The sequence below is a fragment of the Ursus arctos genome, unplaced genomic scaffold (genome assembly GCF_023065955.2).
Source record: "Ursus arctos isolate Adak ecotype North America unplaced genomic scaffold, UrsArc2.0 scaffold_31, whole genome shotgun sequence".
In the NCBI taxonomy this organism is placed as follows: Eukaryota; Metazoa; Chordata; class Mammalia; order Carnivora; family Ursidae; genus Ursus; species Ursus arctos.
This window is the reverse complement of record NW_026622997.1, coordinates 17308389-17327999: the sequence shown is the minus strand read 5'-3', so window position 1 is coordinate 17327999 and position 19611 is coordinate 17308389. Positions and strand designations below refer to the sequence as shown.

The following is a 19611-nucleotide window of genomic DNA, read 5'->3' as shown; positions in this document are numbered from 1 at the left end:
CCCCGTAGGGACCTGTGTCTGCCCTTTTCATAGCACTTACACGGTACGCTGACATTCACTGCTCTCTCTACCCTCACCCGCATCGTCCTCCAAAACCCAGTTCCTCAGAAGTAACCAGGTCTTACTGAATTTTGGAGTCTCCACGAGCTCAGGAACTGTCGTAGGGGAGAGGTGCTTCATAAATGTGTGGTGTAATAATGGATTTCTCGGATACAGTTGGAGCATTTCTCAAACATATTGGACCAGAGGATTCTTTCTCTGTCTCTTTTTCTATTTTAGTACTTTTTAAAATCTTGTATTTTTTAGGGGCGCCTGGGTGGCACAGCGGTTAAGCATCTGCCTTCGGCTCAGGGTGTGATCCCGGCGATATGGGATCGAGCCCCACATCAGGCTCCTCCGCTATGAGCCTGCTTCTTCCTCTCCCACTCCCCCTGCTTGTGTTCCCTCTCTCACTGTCTCTCTCTCTGTCAAATAAATAAATAAAATCTTTAAAAAAAAATAAAATCTTGTGTTTTTTAAAAACACTTTATTGAGATATGACTGACATGTAAAAAGCCATATGTATTTAATGTACGCAACTCAATGAATTTGGGGTTAAGTATACACCTGTGGAAGGATTCTTTATTTAAGGAGCATTTTTAAAAGTTGGTATTTCATAGAACATAGCTTGTAAATCCCTGGGTCTTTAAGATTCCTTCCAGTATGGGCAGCATTTGCTCCCTTCCACCCTTCCCCCACCCCAACAAAGAAAAGTTATGTTGGAGTCCTAACCCTTAATACCTCAGAATGTGACCTTATTTGGAAATAGGGCCTTCGGGTTAAAATGTGGTCATTGGGTGGGCCTTAATCCAGTATGACTTATAAAAAGGGAAAATTTGAGGCAGACATTTGCCCAAGGAGAGCTCCATGTGAAGATAAAGGCAGAGATTGGGGTGCTAGGGAATAAGCCAAGGACTGCCTGCAGACCACCAGAAGCAGGAGAAAGCCATAGAACAGACTCTCCATCACACCCCCAGAGGGACCCGGCCCCGTCCGTATCTCGATCTTCCAGCCCCCGGAACTGTGAGACCATACATCTCTGCTGTTTGAGTCACCGAGTCTGGGCCGCCCTAACAGACTAGTACACCTTCCAACTTAAATCTTTGCTCCTTTATGATGATGGCAAAACGGTGATCTGGTTAACATCTGGGAGGGCCTCTAGGTTCCCCCAACATCTCTTAAACATTCCCTTTCAGATTAGGAAAATTTTTGCCAATAAACTTTGACGCCTAGAACAGATGGGCCTGGAATTCAGGAGGCCGTGTCAGCTGTAGGGCCTACAAGGTGTTCCGAGAAGGGCCTGGTGAGGATAAGTGACACGTTGCTGTGGGCTGGTGGAAGGAGGGGGGACTCAAATGCGTGCCTCCAGCTTCTAAAAGCTGTCTTCACTGTCCGGATGGATTCGTGGGATCATGGCGGACTTCACCTCCTTTCTTAGGACACCCATTTTCTTGCAGGCCCCCCCTTGCCGTAACTGGCTGTCACTTGCGTAAATGTGTTTGAGGGAGTAGACGCAGCCTGTACGTGTCCTTCACCACCCGTCTCGGGGACGTGCCTGCTGACACTGCTTGAGAATGTCACTCTGGGATTAGCAGGTGGCTGCAGCAGGCCTGTTTGGACTGGCAGACACCCAGCCTCTCCTGGCTCAGCCTTCCTCTCCTGGGGCTGCACACCCAGGCTCTTCCCTGGCTGAGTGGCTTTTCCAGAAGGACGGTCCTCCCTTTGCCTCCAGTTGAGCGATCACGGCCATCCCGTGATATAATCACCTTGCTGGTGGCCCCTATTCTAACAAAGACAGGTCTCTGTTTTGACACTTTGGCCTCATTCTTCTGGGTCAGCCCTGGAGTGCTGGTTCTTAGGATTCGATTTTGGAAGTCCCAGGTGAATAGACCCGTGTTTGGGGCTTGAAAGGTGATTTGAAATAAATTCCATTTAATGATGTGACTGTTTCAAAGCCTGTCCTCTGTTGTGTTACAGTCCCCAGAGCTGTCACTCTGTTAACCTTTAGCTCCGTAAGGATGTTAGCAGTGGGCTGTTCTTGTTAGCAACGTGGTTAAGGTGGAGGGTCCAAACTCCCTCTCCCTTTGCTAGTCCTTTTTGGTCCCTGCCAGCATCACTTTCCCCTTCGCAGTTGAACAGACCCTCTCCCACCTCCCATCTACTACCGTGTACATTTCCTCCCATCAAGGCTGCCGTACCTGGCTGGTGGCTTGATGTGATACTCCATTAAGAGATCAGACCTGACCTATGGTGTCCAGGCCCAGAGGCTTAGGACGGCGAAGGGCTGGACGTACAGACCCTGCAACCCAGCCGGACAAGCTACTGGCTTCTTAAAGATTAGACCTGCATTTTAGTATGTTTGTGCATGCTCTAAGCTACAGCATTAAGATGTCTCCTTATGGGGTACGTCTCTTGATTCTGCAGGAATAAGGGAGAATAGTACCTTTGAAATCAAGCTTGTTAGCAAAACAGTGATGTGAGACCCAGCTGTCACTCCCTCTGGTTGATGGCAGGAAACTTCTCTCCATGTCAGAACTGTGGCTTGGAGAGGGAAGAAGCCAGGCATTGCCAAAGGACAAGATCTGTTTGCCTTTGGCCCTGGAAAATGTTAAGCGAGAGTTTGTTTTCCTAAATTGTTTGAATTCTCTGGCCATCCGGATATGGGAAAAGGTGGGGTTGGATCTTGGTCTCCTTAGATTGAGGGCTGAGTACAAGTGCAAACATTATTACTGTCCTCAAATAGATTATGGCCATGGCAGTGTCTGGATCTCGTTGAGATGCATATTAGTTCCTGAATATTCGCATACGAATATGAGAAGTGGTGCTTAGCAAGCATCAGGAAATCTGGCCCTTTATGGAGACTGGAGTGCAGAACATGTGCGGGTTTGGAAGGCTGCCAGCCCTCGCCTTTACCTGAATGCTAACAGCTTCCCTCCTCCATCTTCTTCCACTTTGCCTTCTGCTGGAGGCTGAGCTCTGTTTCTTCGCCGTCTTTAACCCCCACTACCGTGTGCATAAGCTGGCCTGTTACTGCATTACTGACCAGAAGTGTGCTGTTATGGGAGGGCTGGTATTTGTATTATTAAGTTACATTAAGGGGGCTTCACTTCCTAATTAGAGAAGGTTGATTTTGATAGGGGAGCTGAGAAGATTAAGAAATTCTTTGCCCAGAGAATGAAATGGAAGAGAAGTCTGCATTCAAATATTTCCTCCTTTCCTCTTGGCGGGGGTGGGGGTGGGGGTGTGTGGGGGGTGTCTATCTGTGGGACGTGGCAGTTTTGTGTGCCGTGTTTCATTTTAAAGAGGTCTTGTCATTTGCAGTGATCTCAGATTTGTTGCCCCCACCCCCCCAGGCTCTTCACCCGAACCGCCCCCAGTTCAGAAACAAGGGCAAAGCCCACATGTCCGAGGTGGCAGCAGGCACATGAGGACCAGGGAGGAGAGCGGATGTCCGCGCTGGTGCTCATGGACCTGTGGGGCTGGAGAAGTTGTCAGAATCCAGAAGGAAACCGGGCCCCAAGTGGTTTTAGGGCGCTTGCCTGAGGTCACAGCGAGTTAGACATCGAAATGGTTGGTGAGATAAGGCTCGCGGTTTCCATGAGACCATAGCCTTGTCCACTTCTCCATGAACAAGGGCCGGGCAATCGGCTCTGGGTACACACCCATCCCCTTCCATCCCCCTGCCCGACAAGCCTTCATCAAACATGTTTGCACCCCATTTTGTCCTGCATTGTTGAGGACGCTTCTCGGCACAGCACTATCCCCGCTAGTAGGGGGGACTGGGGGAGGCGAACTTAATATTAAATGCTTATGATATGAAATTGTATCAGCCCGGGCAGATGTGAATCGTGGAATAAGTTCTTCGCAGGGGTCTGATTACTTTTAGATAAGCGGACGAAATTACCAGTGCAGCGGGCCAAAGCCTGTTCTTTTTATCCCCGTGTGTCCAAATGCCCAGATAATCATAGTGGTTCTGTCTGTCCCGTGGGGGAGGAACGGTAGGGAAGAGGAGAGAGTGGAGGATGGCCGGAGAGCAGGACAGACACACGCCAGGGAAGTTTTGGCAAAGCTGAAGCACGGAAAGATAGCGACAAAAGCCCTTCTTTTTAAAGTATTAAAGGGCTCTGCGTTTTTCCAAATGGGCTGCGGATGTTTGGATAATAACCTGAGTACTGTTTACATTGAAAGCTGTTCTCTGATTTAATAGGAAACGTATCTGGTTTTGATTTCTGAAAACATTTGTTAGCAAAATTGCTGCCAGGAGACCAAGCCAGTCCTGGAATGGGAGGGCGTCGGAGCTCTTGCTTTTCTAGAAATGAGAGGTGCTGCCCAGGGGCAGGGCGTGAGAGCCCTTGTCTGAAGATTGAGTGATTATAGTGCGCGTGGGCATGGTTGACAAAGAACTCACATTAACCCTTAGGTCGAAGGATCTGGAACCGCAGGGAGACCCGGGCAGCCCGGGATGGAAGAACCGGTCTAGCCTGGTGTTCCTGTAACAAGTACTACTGAGTGACAGCACCTGATGTTCCTAATTTCAGCACGGAGGGCCGTAGAGATGAGCAGTTTTGATCACAGACTCTGGAATTAGACAGACCTGGGTCTGACTCTTACCTCCCCCACTGACTCGCCTTAGTGCGGTGATGGCCAGTCCTGACCGAACATTAGAAGCACCCAGGCTCTGGATGCCCAGGCTACACCCTAGAGCCAGAATTATAAGAATCTCTGGGGGAGGAGCCCAGACAGGGGTATTTTGTAAAGGATCCTTCCTCTCCCTCCATAGTGGATAAGCGTGTCGAGAGCCACGGCTCAAGACAGACCGTGGAGAAATTTACTATTCAGTAGCTGTGTTCCCTTGTATGTCAAGGGGGGTGATATTATCTACTGTAGATGGTCCCCCTGAAGATAAAAAGAGGTGATACGTGCCACGTGCTTCATCTAGGGCCCGGTGGATAGTAATTGCTCAGTAAACAACACCCTTCATCACTAGCTCAGCTTCTCTACATGCAGAGAAAACGCCTCAAATGCAGAACCGTAATATTTCTCGTGTCCATGAAGGAAGGCTCTGGATGATAGTTCTTGCCTTTGAGACAGACAGACAGACTGACAGCCTCCAAGCCGGCAGCAGTGCCATCGAGGAGGGCTGGGCCTCAGAGCCCCTCCTGGGTCAGGCCTGCCCGGGACCGGGTGCTACTCTCATCTGACTTTTTCAGCCTTGTGAGTGCACCCAGATCCATCTGCAATCCCAGGGACTCATCATCTTCCCTTTTCAATTGTTTCTTCTCTGACCCTCCCTCCCCGCCGTAGCCCAGGCATTACAATAGCTGCTTACAACTCAATCCTGTTTTCGTGTTTGACAAGGGGGCAGTCTCCAGAAAATCAAACGTGAGTAAAGTTGAGGTGGCAGATCTCGAATCTTCTACGCAGCACCTCTGAAACGATTAATTCCCAAGTGCCGTGATGGCAGGGAGGATGTCTCCAGAAGTCAGGAACACAGATTGGCCTCCTTTTCTGTGATTTTGTTCTCATTCCCTGATATGAAATCATGTCCACTTGTGGAATATTAATAGGTTTCTCTATCACCTCCTTAAATATCAATTATAAAAAATTAATACCTTGTGTCTGGCTAACAGTTCTGCTCTCAGCACATTATCAGCTAGTACCGCCACCATAGCACCAGCCCTGACACCGATTTGCCGGTTCAGAGGGTTTTACTGACACGTGCGTGGGGCCGGACGTTCACCACTGGGCTGGGTTGCATGTGGGACATTGCAATGCTGAGGGCTCACTCCTGGAATGAAATAGAAGTCACAGCATGGCGCTGAGGTCAGGAGACAGCCTGGAGTGCATGAACTTCAGACCTTAGGAGGTCCGGGGCCCGGGCCTAGGTCAATCCTTGGCCCCTGAGCCTCAGTTTCTTCATTTGTCAAATGGGAGCAGTGGTGTCCATGTTGCAGGGTGGTGGGTGGTCGAGATTGGAAATAGTATCAATCATATATATGTCAGGCCCATAAGTGCTCAGTGATGTAGATTAATATATGAATGTTATATATAATTTATGTAAAATATGTCATATATAATGTTAGAGAATTAATGTATTACTAGTTGAGAAAACTCATTCGTGTTTCCTTAAGATTTATTTATTTATCTGAGAGAGAGCGAGCGCGTGCACGAGCGAGTGTGTGCGAGTTGGGGGAGGCACAGAGGGAGAAAACCCCAAGCAGATTCCCTGCTGAGTATGGAGCTGGACACGGGGCTCAATGTCACGACCCTGAAATCATGACCTGAGCCGAAATTAAGAGTCAGACGCTGAACTGACTGAGCCACCCAGGCACCCCAAGTCATTTGTGTCTTAAAATTAAAAACTTTTTCTGTTCATTTTTAGGGAGGTATAGTTTTATATTCATAGACGGCACTATGTTTTCTTAGGCTTGGGACCAGGTCTTGGGTTACAAGATACATTAAGAGTCTGTAGGATTGCAAGTGGTTTTCTTTCTAAAGAAGGTAATTTGCATCCTTGGTTCCTCAACATTTTCATTGCTCTTGCCTTCCACGTTGAGATAACTTTCTTTTCTGCTCCTTCTTCCCTAAACGTGCTGTGCACAGCTGCTTTGTTCTAGGTTTTCATAGACAGGGCATGACTGTGGACGCAGGTGGGGGTCAGGGGATTGCAGATAGAGCTGCAAAATCACACTTGGGAGCAGAGGCAGAGGCTGAACTCACCACATGCCCTTTGAGGCTCGGAGTTTTCTGTATGTGAGACAACTAATCCTTTTTATCATGTCACTTTGTGACTTGGCACTTAAGTGTCTTCTCTGTGAAGCTCATTCAGTGAGAAAACACATGGAAAAGCGTACACGGGGTGCTCAACACGTGGTTTATGTGGTTTGGGTTCTCTCTGTCTCCCCATGTATATATTTTCCTCGTCCTCTTCCTCTCACGCTCTCCCCCAGCATCTCATGCATCTGGAACCCCGAAGCCCAGCCCAGCACCGATGTAATAGATGTCTGTTGGATGAAGGAGGGAGGGGAGCATCTTTTCTCCCCCAGACTCGAGTGTACCAGCGATGGGACCCTGTCTAGCGTCTGCTGTGCAGCAGCGTGCCACCAGACAGAAGCAGGGACCGCCAGAGGTCATGATCAGCATTTTGGCCCATGGTGCATTCACTTCTGTACATCCACCTGTTACGTGGGAGCCGGGGAGTTTGCTGTGTTCAGTGAGCCGATCGAGAGAGATTTGGGCTGAAAGGGCGTCTGTACTTTAAAAACCATGACAGCTGCTCTGCTCAAGACAGTAGCCACCAGCCACATGTGACTATTTACGTTCAAGTTAATTAAAAGAAAATACAATGGCAAATTCAGTTCCTCAGTCGTGCTAGCCACATTCCAGGGTCGCATATGGCCAGCAGCTCCCTTGGTGGACAGCACAGAGAATGCAGTGTCATCATTGCAGAAGGTTCTGTTGGACAACACTGCATTACAGGGTGGGTGGGAAGAGATTTAAAAGTGGCTTGTAGAGGCGCGCCTGGGCGGCCGAGTCGGTGGAGCATTGACTCTTGATTTCGGCTCAGGTCATGATCTCAGGGTCCTGGGATTGAGTCCCATGTGGGGCTCTGTGCTCAGCAGGGAGTCTGCTTGAGATTCTCTTTCCCAGTCTCCCTCTGCCTTTCCTCCCACTCATGAATGAATGAAAGAATGAATGAATGAATGAATGTGGCTTGTAGAGGTGAGAGAGGCCCTTTCAATCTCTCCTGCATTTGCCAGGGTTAGAGGAAGGACATTTTCAAAGATACACCTTCGGTGAGGCTTGGCATATCATTGTGGGAACTCAAAAGTGGAACGAGGCAAAGGGGAAAAAGCAGCAGAAATCCAACCTTCTTGCATCTTTTTGGGTTTTTCCTAAGCTCCTGGCCTTAGAGGCTGAAACTCTTCTTACTTTTTTTCATTGCCTTCCCTGAGACCCAGCGCCTTTGGGTTGGGCTTCCCTTTACTCTCATATCTCACTCAGGAGAGCACCTGAGAGCACCTTTTTTCTTTGGAAGTAATTTTAGGAGAAAAGCAAAAGCCCCTCCTGGACATGGAGCGAGCTGTTCCTTGGCTGCCAGGCATCCAGGGACACTGAGGCTGGAGCTTATTGGACCCACCAGCAGCCCAGCCTCGTGTCTGGCCCCATACAACAGTTCTGTGTTGGGGATTTTGCGTGAACACCGTGCCTTTGACCGAATGTCACCTTAGATGACCCCGCTTTGTATTTCTCAGGCTAGCCAAGCCTTTTACGGGAGTAACCTGATAGCCCATCAATATTTTCCTGATGTATAGATGGAGAAAAGAAAGCCACACAGTGATTGAGTATGGGCCAAGCAGTGCAGCAATAGCGAAGTTAAAATCACGCCTACCCTTCACCCCTGCAATTCCACCTCTGGGGATTCATTTAGCTGTTTTAGCACAAACGTTCACTGCAGCGTTAGTTATAATATTGAATAACTGGAAGCATCCTAAGTGTGTACGTGTAGGGGAATGGATTGTGTGCAATGTGCTATATTAACACAGTGTAATGTGCAACCTACAGAGCCATAATTTCGATACGTATCCATGGATATGGAAAGGTCTCCAAGATAATAGGCAAAAAATTAAGGTGTGAAATAGAGCTTATAGCGTGATCCCATTGAGATTATTTTAAAAATATAGATATTCTGAGAGAATATACAAGAAACTGCTCCCAGTCGTTTGGGGAATGGATAGAGATTAGGGAGGGAAAACTGAATTTCATTTGATATCCTACTGTTGTGTTAGATTTTTTTTTTTTTTTTTGGTAAATGTCCCTATTTTGCTTTCATTTTAAAATTAAACTTTGTTTACATACTTCCAAAACTTAATTTTTAACAAACCGAGGGTTGCTGGAAGGGAGGTAGGTGGGGGGATGTAACTGGGTGATGGGAATTAAGGAGGGCCTCTGATGTGATGAGCACTGGGTGTTATACGCAACTGATGAATTATTGAACTCTACATCTGAAACTAATTATGGTGGCTAATTGAACTTATATTTAAAAAAACTTGTTTCATTTGTATATATATATTTTTGTACAGGGAGCACACTCATGTGATTCAAAATTCAAAAATACAGATGAATAAACCACGAAATGCTAATCTCCCTCTTCCTCCACCCCGTGGTCATCAAGCCCCTTTCTTGGAGCACCCATCATTACACGTGCATTGTGTATACACATCCTTCCGGATCTGTTCTATGCATGCACAAAAATATTCCTGAATTAACTTTCTAATTACACATGTAAACATGAATGCATGCTAAAATCCCCTCTATCACCCTCTCCACTCCCCTACTACTGAATTTATAACAGTGGCTTTTTACAAGAAAGCTAGTTGGGGAAGAAACTAAATTTTTCTAAGTCTGTTAGCCATGGATAAAAGGCAAGAGTTCAGAGTCCCAGGCTAGCCCATTTCTGAGACCTGCCCTTTGTCCACAGGAAGGACAGAAACGCTGTCATGAAAAGTCATTGCATAGTTTAGACTGAGTCTCGGTCCGGGCGCAGGCATGCAGTGGGTTTGGCACAGCAGCTCTTCAGCAACCGGTAGAGAAGTATCCCAACAATTTAACAACCTGCTTGGTGTGCTGGAGGTCATCCCTGGGCCGACCCATCTGGAGACGTGGTACCCAAGACTATCACAGGCTCTGTTCTTTTGGAGATTATGGTCTAGTAGAGGACAACACAGTTGATTATTTCATTACAATTAGAGAGGTGAAGGAGAAACAAGAGCGTGTAGGAGGGATCTGAAGAAGGTCATTAGTAAAGGAAGTCTTGCCGGCAGGGATAGGAGGAGTAGGGAGTGGGGAGGGTGGAGGGACGGGGAGCTAGCAGTAGTGCAGGCGGAGGGAACGGCCCATGCGAAGGCTTCACGTGGTAAGTGTCTGTCGATGAGAGCGGAGGATGTAGGGCCCCCCTACCATAATCATCATTTTATGACTCAAAGATACCTTCTTCTAGAGTTCTCTGTTCCTCTGCGTTTGAGTCTAGTTGCTTGACTTTTCTTTATTAGCACCCCCTTCGCAGTAGGTAAATAGAGATCACCGTCGTACCTGAGACTCCAGGCCCCCATCCTCTTAGACGAAGGGGGTGGGGAGGTCACAAGAGCAGGACAGCCTGTGCTTGGATATGCCCCAGAGAGAAAGCTCTAGAAAGGAGCAGCTCTGAAGTGGCCCTGGGGGTGCTGGGCTGGAGACATGTACCTCTCAGGATGTGTGAGTTTGTGTGGCAACCTTTGCGGCCACACGTGGCCTGTTCAAGTGCATGTTGCTGGCTGAGCATGTGGCAGAGTCTCTCGGCTTCTGGCTCTCCAGCCACATTTGTCTCGCTGGGTTTTTCCGATGCTTTGACCGTGCACTGGCCTCCAGCCTGCTCTGCTGAGAACCCACTGTGCTTCCCTTCACCCTGTCCTCAGGGAATGCCTTCCCCGCTCCATCTGCTTAGCTGATTCCTCCTGGGCTTTTAAGATGTGGCTCTGACATCACGTCTGGAGGGGGATGTTAGCTCCTTCGTCGTCTCCCTCAAGCCTGAGCCCAGGGTCGGGCACTGGACTAACGTGTTTCCGCGGTGCCCCGCGCCGTGTCCGTGACTTCCAGGCTCTCCCGGGACCGGGTGCCTCCCAGGTCTCTGCTTGCTTTCTATCGGTATTTAAGAACTTGGTGAGGCTGTTCCAGGAGGCTCTGCAAATGTTTTTTTTTGAACAAATGGCCTGCAGATCACACGTTTAGGAATTGGAACAGGCGATGCTGTGTGGACAGAGGAACCCATGAAACCTTAATGGAGGGGTCTGTTCTCTGCCCACCCTTGTGGCAGCGTGGGAGGAAGCCACGGGCAGCTGGGTAAAGGCAGTGGAAACTCACCGAAGAGAGAGAACGTGATGTGAGAAGGGTGGAGGGGGAGAGAAAGAGTGGACAGCCTGTGGAAAACCGCTATGGGCCTCCCCACCCCTGGAAGCCCCCCTGCGGGTCAACCCAGTGGTCTTCAACTGGAGGAGACTTTGCCCCCCAGGGAACATTTGGCAGTGTCTGGAGATTAATTTCGTTGTCCCAGCTGGGCAGGTCCCACTAGCATCTAGTGAGTAGAAGCCAGGGACGCCGTTGTGACTACCCTACAGGGCACAGGACACTCAGGCCCACAACAGAGAATGATCCCCCACAAAATGTCCCTCAGGCTGCTGCTGTTGAAAAACCCTGTGATGAGCAGGCCATGGCTTTGTCCCATGCTGATCACACAGACCAGGCCTAGGTGAGCAAATGATAAATATTTCTAATTCACTTGCACATCTGGCCAGTGACACTTGACAGGAAGTGTTTTGTGACCAGAGATGCTGAGAGGAAGTGGGTTGGGTGCAGACTGCTGCTTTGTTCATCAAGGTCTTCTGCCTTCTGTCAGGACCCAGGCTAGTGGGCTGCCCCCTCAGGGTGTGAGATGAGAAGATGGGCAGGAGGTAGAGGCCGCACAGTCCTGCATGCTGCCCACTCCCAGAACAGCCCCCGCGGCTGGGGGTGCACGCACAGGCCGTTGACGTGTGGAACCACAAGAGAAACCATGTAGAAGGGTGTCCTGACACGAGGAAGGTGCTGTGGATGGAATGTTGTGTCCCCCCACATTCTTACCTTGAAGCCCTAACCCCCCATTGTGATATTTGGCCTTGGCGCCCTGGGGAAATGATTCGGTTTAGATGAGGTCATGAGGGTGGTAGGGCCGCCATGATGGGATTAGTGCCCTTCTGAGAGGAGCCACCAGAGAGCTGATCTCTCTCCCGCATGTGAGGGTAGAGGAGCAGCTGGCCGTCTGCAAACCAGGAAGAGGTGATCTCAGACTCCCAGCCTCCAGAACTGTGAGAATAAATGTCTGTTGCTTCAGCCCCTCAGTCCGTGGTGTCTTGCTATAGCAGCCTGCCCTGGCCGGGACAGGTGGAGGGACCGGATGGGGAAACTTCCCTCAAGTTTCACTTTGGCAGAAGTGTTAGAGCAGAGCCAGAAATAGGAGTTGCACTGTGTCTCCCTCCTCTGTTGTCTTCCTAAGAGTCTTCTCTGTTCGGAACGTCATTTAGCCAGGACGAGATCTGGTCAGTCGCTGGTTGTGTGGCACTGGCTGCCTTCTGTTCCTTGACCGACGCGTGTAGTGGCACCTGCAGCACCTGCAGCCTCTTCTTTCGACATCTGGCTGCTCAGGGGGGTTTCAGAAGCCGCCTGGTGTGCAGAGGGACAGGCTGGGGCTGAGGCACCAGTGAGAAGCCCCTTGAGAGAGTAGAGCAAGGATGCTGCTAGAGGAACATGACCTTCATTTCAGGGCTTGCGAATGTCAAGGGCGGAGACAATTGCTTTTCCCATGAAATGTGCCATGGGAAGCACACACCATGGGAAGCACACAGGCTCCAAACGTCAGTTGTTACTGCGCAGCTTTGAGTTTTGAGGTAGGCTCCTTCAGCGATGCTGGGAAACTGAGTGAACTGTACGTCATGCGCCCAGCCACAGTCAACATTTATAGAGTCAATAAGTGAATAGATGATGAGAAAAATGAGTGGATACACTTAAGTTTTGCTCGTACAGATGGTCTAGTCCAGCGTTTCCCAAACTTTTTTTAACATGACCCATAGTGAAGAGAGAGCATCCGTTTTATATTGCAACCCACTGATGCTGCTTCCCTCTTGCTGTATAATGAATTGTCCTGAAACTTAGTGGCCTGGACCAACACCAGTCATATATTGAGCTCTTAAATCTGTAATTTGGGCAGGCTTGGGGGGAACAATTCATCGCTGCTCCTCGCTGCCTCATCATGGTGGCTCTAACGAGGGCGAGAGGCTGAGATCGCCTGAAGGCTCCCTCCCTCACTTGTCTGGTGGTTGACACCGGCTCTTCGCTGGGACCTCAGCTGGGACTGTTGGCAGAGACGGCGGAGTGCGGCTTGGTGTTCCTCACAGCACGGTGGCTGGATTGTGTAAGAGAGCGTCCCGAGAGACAGCGGGAGTCCTCTGGAAGCCACATCACCTTTTAGTACTGATCCTTGGAAGTCACAAGGTGTCATTCTGCATGTTTTTTTTTATTAATGTTTTTTATTATATTATGTTAGTCACCATACAGTACATCCCTAGTTTTTGATGTGAAGTTCCATGATTCATTACTTGGGTATAACACCCAGTGCACCATGCAATACGTGCCCTCCTTACTACCCATCACCATGTTTTCTTTCATTGCACTACTTACGAAGGCCCACCTAAGTTCAAGGGGAGGGCCATAGATTCTAACTCTTCATCAAGAAGTGGCCAGGTTCTAGGAGTATCCATGAGACTAGAAGTCCTGTGATCGCATTTGAAAAATACAGTTTGCCAAACCAGTGTTTCCATGGATCTGTGTGGGTGTGTATAACATAGGCATACACACACATAATACATATTATATAATGTATAAATATGTGAACGTATAAAACAAGTATTGCAAGATGATACTTCCCTTATTTCATGCAATACGTTCTATTTTCTGTTATATTCTTTTAAGAAAGAGCTTTGCTCACCCACCCAGTCGATTTCCTGACACACTGTGGTGTTGTCAGGTTTGGTTCTTCCAGCCAGCCCTAGGCAAAGAGCTGTTTCTAAGAACCCTCGTGTCTGAGCGGTGCCCAGAAGCCCCGGGCATCACCTGACTAACTTTCTGGTGAAGGTTTTTACAGCAGCAGTACTTGAGAGATTCCTAGTTCTTGGCCAGCAGGACCCTCAGGGCTCCAAGGAGCTCCCGGTTTCTGAACGCTGCTTCCTTTGTGTTAAATAGGCAAGCTGGCAGTTCTCGAAGCAGCAACAAGTTGGCAGAATGTCTTGGTTGATGGTATGCAAAGGGACCAACTCCTGAGGGCAGCCACCCTCCCATGTTGGGGCCACACAGGCCTTTGATGGTGCCGACACCTGCCACACAGGGGACACGCTCTTCCCTGTGACCCACTGTATCACTTCCTGGCAGGGAGCTGAGGCCAGCTAGATGCCCCTGGTTCTCTCTCTATCATGAACTCTCGGATCCCCACCCACCTTGATTTCTCCCAGGAGTGCATTTTTTTTTAAGATTTTATTTATTCATTTGACACAGAGAGAGACAGCCAGCGAGAGAGGGAATACAAGCAGGGGGAGTGGGAGAGGGAGAAGCAGGCTCCCAGCGGAGGAACCCGATGTGGGGCTCGATCCCAGGACCCTGGGATCATGCCCTGAGCCGAAGGCAGACGCTTAACGACTGAGCCACCCAGGCACCCCACTGGGAGTGCATTTTTGTAGAACCCTGCCGGAGCTCCCATTCTTGGGGTCTTGCGTGGCTTTCTAGCAGGTTAGCCTCGCACGTTCAGGGACTTTGGTGTTATTAAGATATTAATTCCCACTTCTTGGGTGGTCAAGAAAATAGATGCCCAACATGGTACTTTTTAACCAGGCCAAAGAGAAAGGCAGGAAGCCGTACATCATACAGTCCCCAGCAGACCTTATTATTAGAGCGACTGAATAATCAGAGTCTTCTGCTCCTGTTGGAAGTCCGTGGACAGGAAGCGTGGAGGTGCAGTGCAGAGGGGCAGATAACCTCCATTACCCCTGGGCTGGGGGACTCCCTCAGAGAAAGTTCTCTGTGCTTTAGTTGGAGAAATGCCGGAGAAACCTCAGCTTCACGATGTGAATGCTTGAAACCTTTGTTGTTTTTGTCGAGGCAGTCTTTCCTGTGCTGGGTGGGCGAGCAGGTGGAAATGACAAGCTGGCCCAGTTGCCCGGGGTGCCCGACGTGAGAAGGTGACAGGAAAATGAAAACGTCACGTTTGTGTTTCCAGGGCCGGTGGCCGGGCTTTGGGAGGCACCCCCTCCCATCTCTGCACACACAACCTCCCCACTTCCTCCCCAGCCCCTGGTGACTGGTGTGACCCCGGATTGAGCCGGAGCAAGGCTCACGTTTTGCCAGAAGAGGTGCTGGGACCAGAGCAAGGGAAGTCGAGCGGGAGGCTGGGAGCCGAGAAGGGACCCAGGCTTCTCCAGACGCTGCACGTGGGCTGACTTTCCTTGTCTTTTCTTTTTTTTTTTTTTTTAAAGATTTTATTTATTTATTTGACAGAGAGAGAGACAGCCAGCGAGAGAGGGAACACAAGCAGGGGGAGCGGGAGAGGAAGAAGCAGTCTCATAGCGGAGGAGCCTGATGTGGGGCTCGATCCCAGAACGCCGGGATCATGCCCTGAGCCGAAGGCAGACGCTTAACCGCTGTGCCACCCAGGCGCCCCTTTCCTCGTCTTTTCTAATGCCAAGAAGAAAAGAGAGGGCGGCACTCAAAGACGGGTTGATAGGAAAAAGTAAGTAACTAGTTCCCACCTGGACTTTTCCATCCACAAGTCACTCGGGGCTCCCAGGCCTGCCTGTCCTTGAACGTTGACTGCGCTGGGGAGGCTTGGCCCGCTGTCAGGCCTCCGTGCTCTGTCCGGCTCCGAGCCGTTAGAAAAGGTCACAGTCAGCAGCTTGCTCTCAGGGACCGGTCATTTTTCTCTTTTGGCAGAGTTGCCCTCCATGTGTAGCCGTCTCTTCCCAGGCTTGGGGGCCTCAGGGTCACGAGGCTCAGTCTGGTGTCCTGGGGCCTGCTAGCGATGGAGAGGTGCCCAGCAGGCCCCCCACCCCTGAGGCCCAGCATCCCAGATGTGCACAGACCAAAGGGAGCTCCAGGAGTAGCAGACGGTGGCATAAACGCTCCTCTACGAACAGATGCAGCAGTGGCATTTGTGAAACGTGGTATGTCAGCCTGACGTAACTTGAGTGTCCCAAAAGCATCAGAGAGGTTTGCTACCAGCAGTACTTTTAAAAATCCTGTTTTTAACTCTTCACAGTTCGCTCACATCTGTTACCTCCCCTGAGCCTGTCCTTTGTGTCAGTTTGGATTTTTGCAGTTACAAAAGGAAGGCAAGCCCTCCTGCACACCCGTTCTCCCTACGGAGGCTTGATTGGTATACCAGACACGTGGCCCTGGGTTCTGGACAGACTCTGCATGACCTTGAAAATGTAATTTCAAGATGATTGAGTCAGACTGGAAAAACTCAGTGTGTTGTGAGCCTCTGTTACCTTGAGTTTGTTCTGTGGGTTCCCACAACACCACATCGAGGCCATTTCCAACTTCCTGTGTTTTCTGAAAATGCTTTCCCATAGTCTTGCTCATCACAACAACCGTGTAAGAAATACTGTCATATTCCTGCCTTGCGGGGGAGAAAACTGAGGCCCAGAGGCGTTAAATAACGTGCCCTAAGACACAGGAAATAAGAGAAAGAGCTGAGACTCGAACCCCAACCTTCTGGTACTACGGCCATGTTCTCTCCGCAGTGAGCCATTCATTCTCAAAGCTCTCTGTCCTCTGGTGGTTAGTTCCCAGTCCCCATCCTGCTTGCAGGGTACTGAGTTGTCCCTTGCCTTGGAGGCCTGCCTCACCAATCCACCTTGACCTCTGCTTCTGGGTCCCCAGGGCAGTCATTCCTCGGCTCACCTTCCTTAGTGCCTGCAAAATACCAGCAGCGAATTCATTCAGCATCCCAGGGAGCAGGACTACGACATCTGTATGTCGTGAGTTCTCTTTGCGTGTGAAGAAGCTCAGCTAGTGATGTGGGAGGTCGTTTATCGAGCTACTTACTGAATAACCTTGGCCTCATAACCTGGGTACCTTCAGCACTGCCCCCTACATGGTAAAGTGGGCTTCACCGTATTCCCAGGGTGACACACGACAGCTACAGAGGGCGGCGAGCCTAGGTGCTCAGTAAATGGACCCTTCGTGTTTCTCAGGAGTGTCTGTGTCCGTGTAACTGCCTATGAATTTCAGCATTCAGAGGAACCTGGTCTCAATCGAACGCTGGAGTGAGGGGGTCTGGTACCTTGGTCACTTTTTATCTGCCTGGTACGATGCTGGGCACTTTAGATTTAGTCTCGAATGTAATGCTATCCGGCGTTTCATTCCATTACTTTCTTCTGGAAGTGAAACAGACTTCCAAAGGCATCCACCTGGTTGGTTTTCAAGAAAGCCTTGAGTAAGCCAGCTATCTGCAAAGGGGTATTGAGGCGCCCTGTGGCGTGCCACGCTTCGTGGGCGCCACGTTCATTCCCACACATGTGCCCCATCCTGGAAAATCTATATTTCAAACGACATTAGAAGTAGAAGAAAAAGCCAATTAAGGCAGGGTGGATTTAAACTACGTCCTTGGAAAAATAAAATAAAAACAAAATCAAACACTTCGTTGGGTGAAATCTCTAGGCATACATACTCACAGTCTGCTCTGCTAGCTGGCTTTCCAGAATGGTCGAACCAGAGTAAGGCATTCTCCAGAAAGCCTCCTGCTTTTCACGAAGAGAAAAATTCCTGTGTAGAATCCCTGCCCTCCGGTTCCCTGCGGCTTTCAGGAAAGCTTTTTGTTTACGCAAAGGAACCAGCCCACCGGTATCTGAGTGAACACATGCTTCCTACTAAAATGAAAAAATGATCTGAGTCAAGAGGAACATGGGTTTCCTCTCCCTTTCTTTCTTTCCCTTCTTCTCATGTACCTGGGACAGCGAGTGACTTGCTTGCAGAGGGTCAAAGTGTAGACCCATAAGCGTCTTTGCTTTTCGAGAAGCGTCTGCACCTGTCCTGTGGGGGCGTTATCGCGAAAGAAGAAATCATGATTAAGGGGAAGTGGGAGGAAGAAGGTAGGGGTTTACTGGGGAGGGAAGCCTGTGTGCAGCAGCATTTCGGGGGCACCCAGCACCACGTGGCAAACCTCAGAGTCCTGGCCCGCGGGGTGGGCGGTCTCTCCAGTCTCTTCCGGTCACCCCTTTCTTCTGATACCTGCGATCTTACCCTCTCCTGAGAATCTAGCTGGGCAGGATGTGTTCCATGGGCCCATGGTACCACTTGGGGTTTTCCCAGCATCACAAACCATAAAACTTCTGGTTCTTTTTGTTGTCGCTAGGGTTGAACGGCAGCCTTAATCGGAGGAGGGCATCATTAGCCAAAAGGGAGGGAGATCAGGTGTGTCTGTGTGCGCATGTGTATTTGTGCCTGGTGTATTTGCGTATTTGTGTGCGTGTGTGGTTGGCATGTCTGCGGGTGTGAGGAGGTCTGTGTGTGTGCGTGTGTATGTGCCTGGACGTGTGCCTAGCAGTGAGAAAGGGGAAGGGCCCCAACCAATCCCTCGTATTCAGTCCTTGGATGTATTTCTCCCCCAAGGAACTATATAGCTCGTAAATTCAGATTTTGCCCTTTGGTGCTTCCCGGAGGAAGAAACCAGCCGTTGATCTGTGTCCACCACGGTTTGACTGACACCCCTGGAGGAGGGCTACGCTTGCCCAGCAAGCCGTTCTGCACTCTCCTAGAGACCGTCCTTAGACAGGAGGGGCTTCCGGCCTGATCCTCTGTGTGGTGCCCCTGCCCTAGCCAAGGCCCGAAACACAGGAGATGCTAGAATTGCTGATTGGATTATAGGAGGAGGTTTTTTTCCTCTGCCTCCCAGAGGGAAGGCTAACGAAGACTACTAAAGCAGCAGCTGGGGTGGAGAAAACAGGTCCTGGGGGTGGCATATGCCTTTTGTGTACTCGTCAAATACAGGGGTTGGGGTGGTAGAGAAAGATGAATGGGGAGGACATACAGTCTCCCGCAGAAAGGTGATTGTTCACGTATTTTCTTTCACTCAGATTTTGGTATGCAGGTGGCCACACCAGTGGGGAAAGCCTAATAAGGAAGTACCCATCACAGAGCATACCACACCTTCTTTAATTATGCACCATAAACACAGTATCTCTACCCCTTGTTGAACTCGCACTGTGTGCCAGGCATGGGGCTAAGAATTGTACACATGTAGTCATTCTTATTTTTAGATATTTAGGTTGTTTCCAGCTTTTTTTCTATTATAAATGTGCTTAGATGAATATCTTAGCATATAACTTTTTGCCTGATTTATGACATCCTGTTTGGAGTGGATTTCTCTAAGCACAATGACTGGGCCTGGAATTAAAAAAACACACTTGGAACATGCGGCAGCATCGCCTCAGTGCCGTGTTCGACTCCCACATGGAGGGGGAGCGCGCCTGTGCCTCCTGCCTCCTGAAGACTCTGGAATATCAGTCCTCTGGTGACATGGAGGCATCAGCCTGTTGCATACCTAGAAGTGTAGACAGTTAAGGTGATTGCCTAGCCACATTTATTCTAAAGACTTAGAAGAGGGGTGCCTGCATGGCTCCATCAGTTAAGCATCTTGCCTTCAGCTCAGGTCATGATCTCAGGGTCCTGGGATGAAATCCTTGCATCAGGCTCTGCGCTCAGCGAGTCGTCTCCTTGACCCTCTGCCTCTGCCCCAACTTATGCATGCGCGCTCTCTCTCTCTCTCAAATAAAATCTTTTTTTCCTTTTTCTTTCTCTTTTTTCTTTTTTTATAATAATTTTTTTTAAGACTTAGAAGAAAAGATAGCGGCTCTTTTCCTGGGTCTCCATATGATGTGAAGTTGGAAAGGCAGAACTCTGCATTTATTCCCATGGACTTGGGATGTTTTCAGGAGGGCTCTGGGGGCCGGCTTG

At 49.6% G+C, this 19611-nt stretch overlaps 1 protein-coding gene and 1 long non-coding RNA gene across 2 annotated transcripts in view; both read left to right on the top strand.

Moving 5' to 3' along the window:
* Positions 1-19611, top strand: part of GFOD1 (Gfo/Idh/MocA-like oxidoreductase domain containing 1) — a 107378-nt gene that overhangs the window by 37748 nt on the left and 50019 nt on the right. The window lies entirely within an intron of this gene.
* LOC130542227 (uncharacterized) overlaps positions 1-19611 on the top strand; it is a 37048-nt gene that overhangs the window by 11868 nt on the left and 5569 nt on the right. Inside the window, exon 1 of the long non-coding RNA XR_008956630.1 lies at positions 1-19611. This exon is cut by the window's left edge and continues 11868 nt beyond it. This is a non-coding gene — a long non-coding RNA (uncharacterized LOC130542227).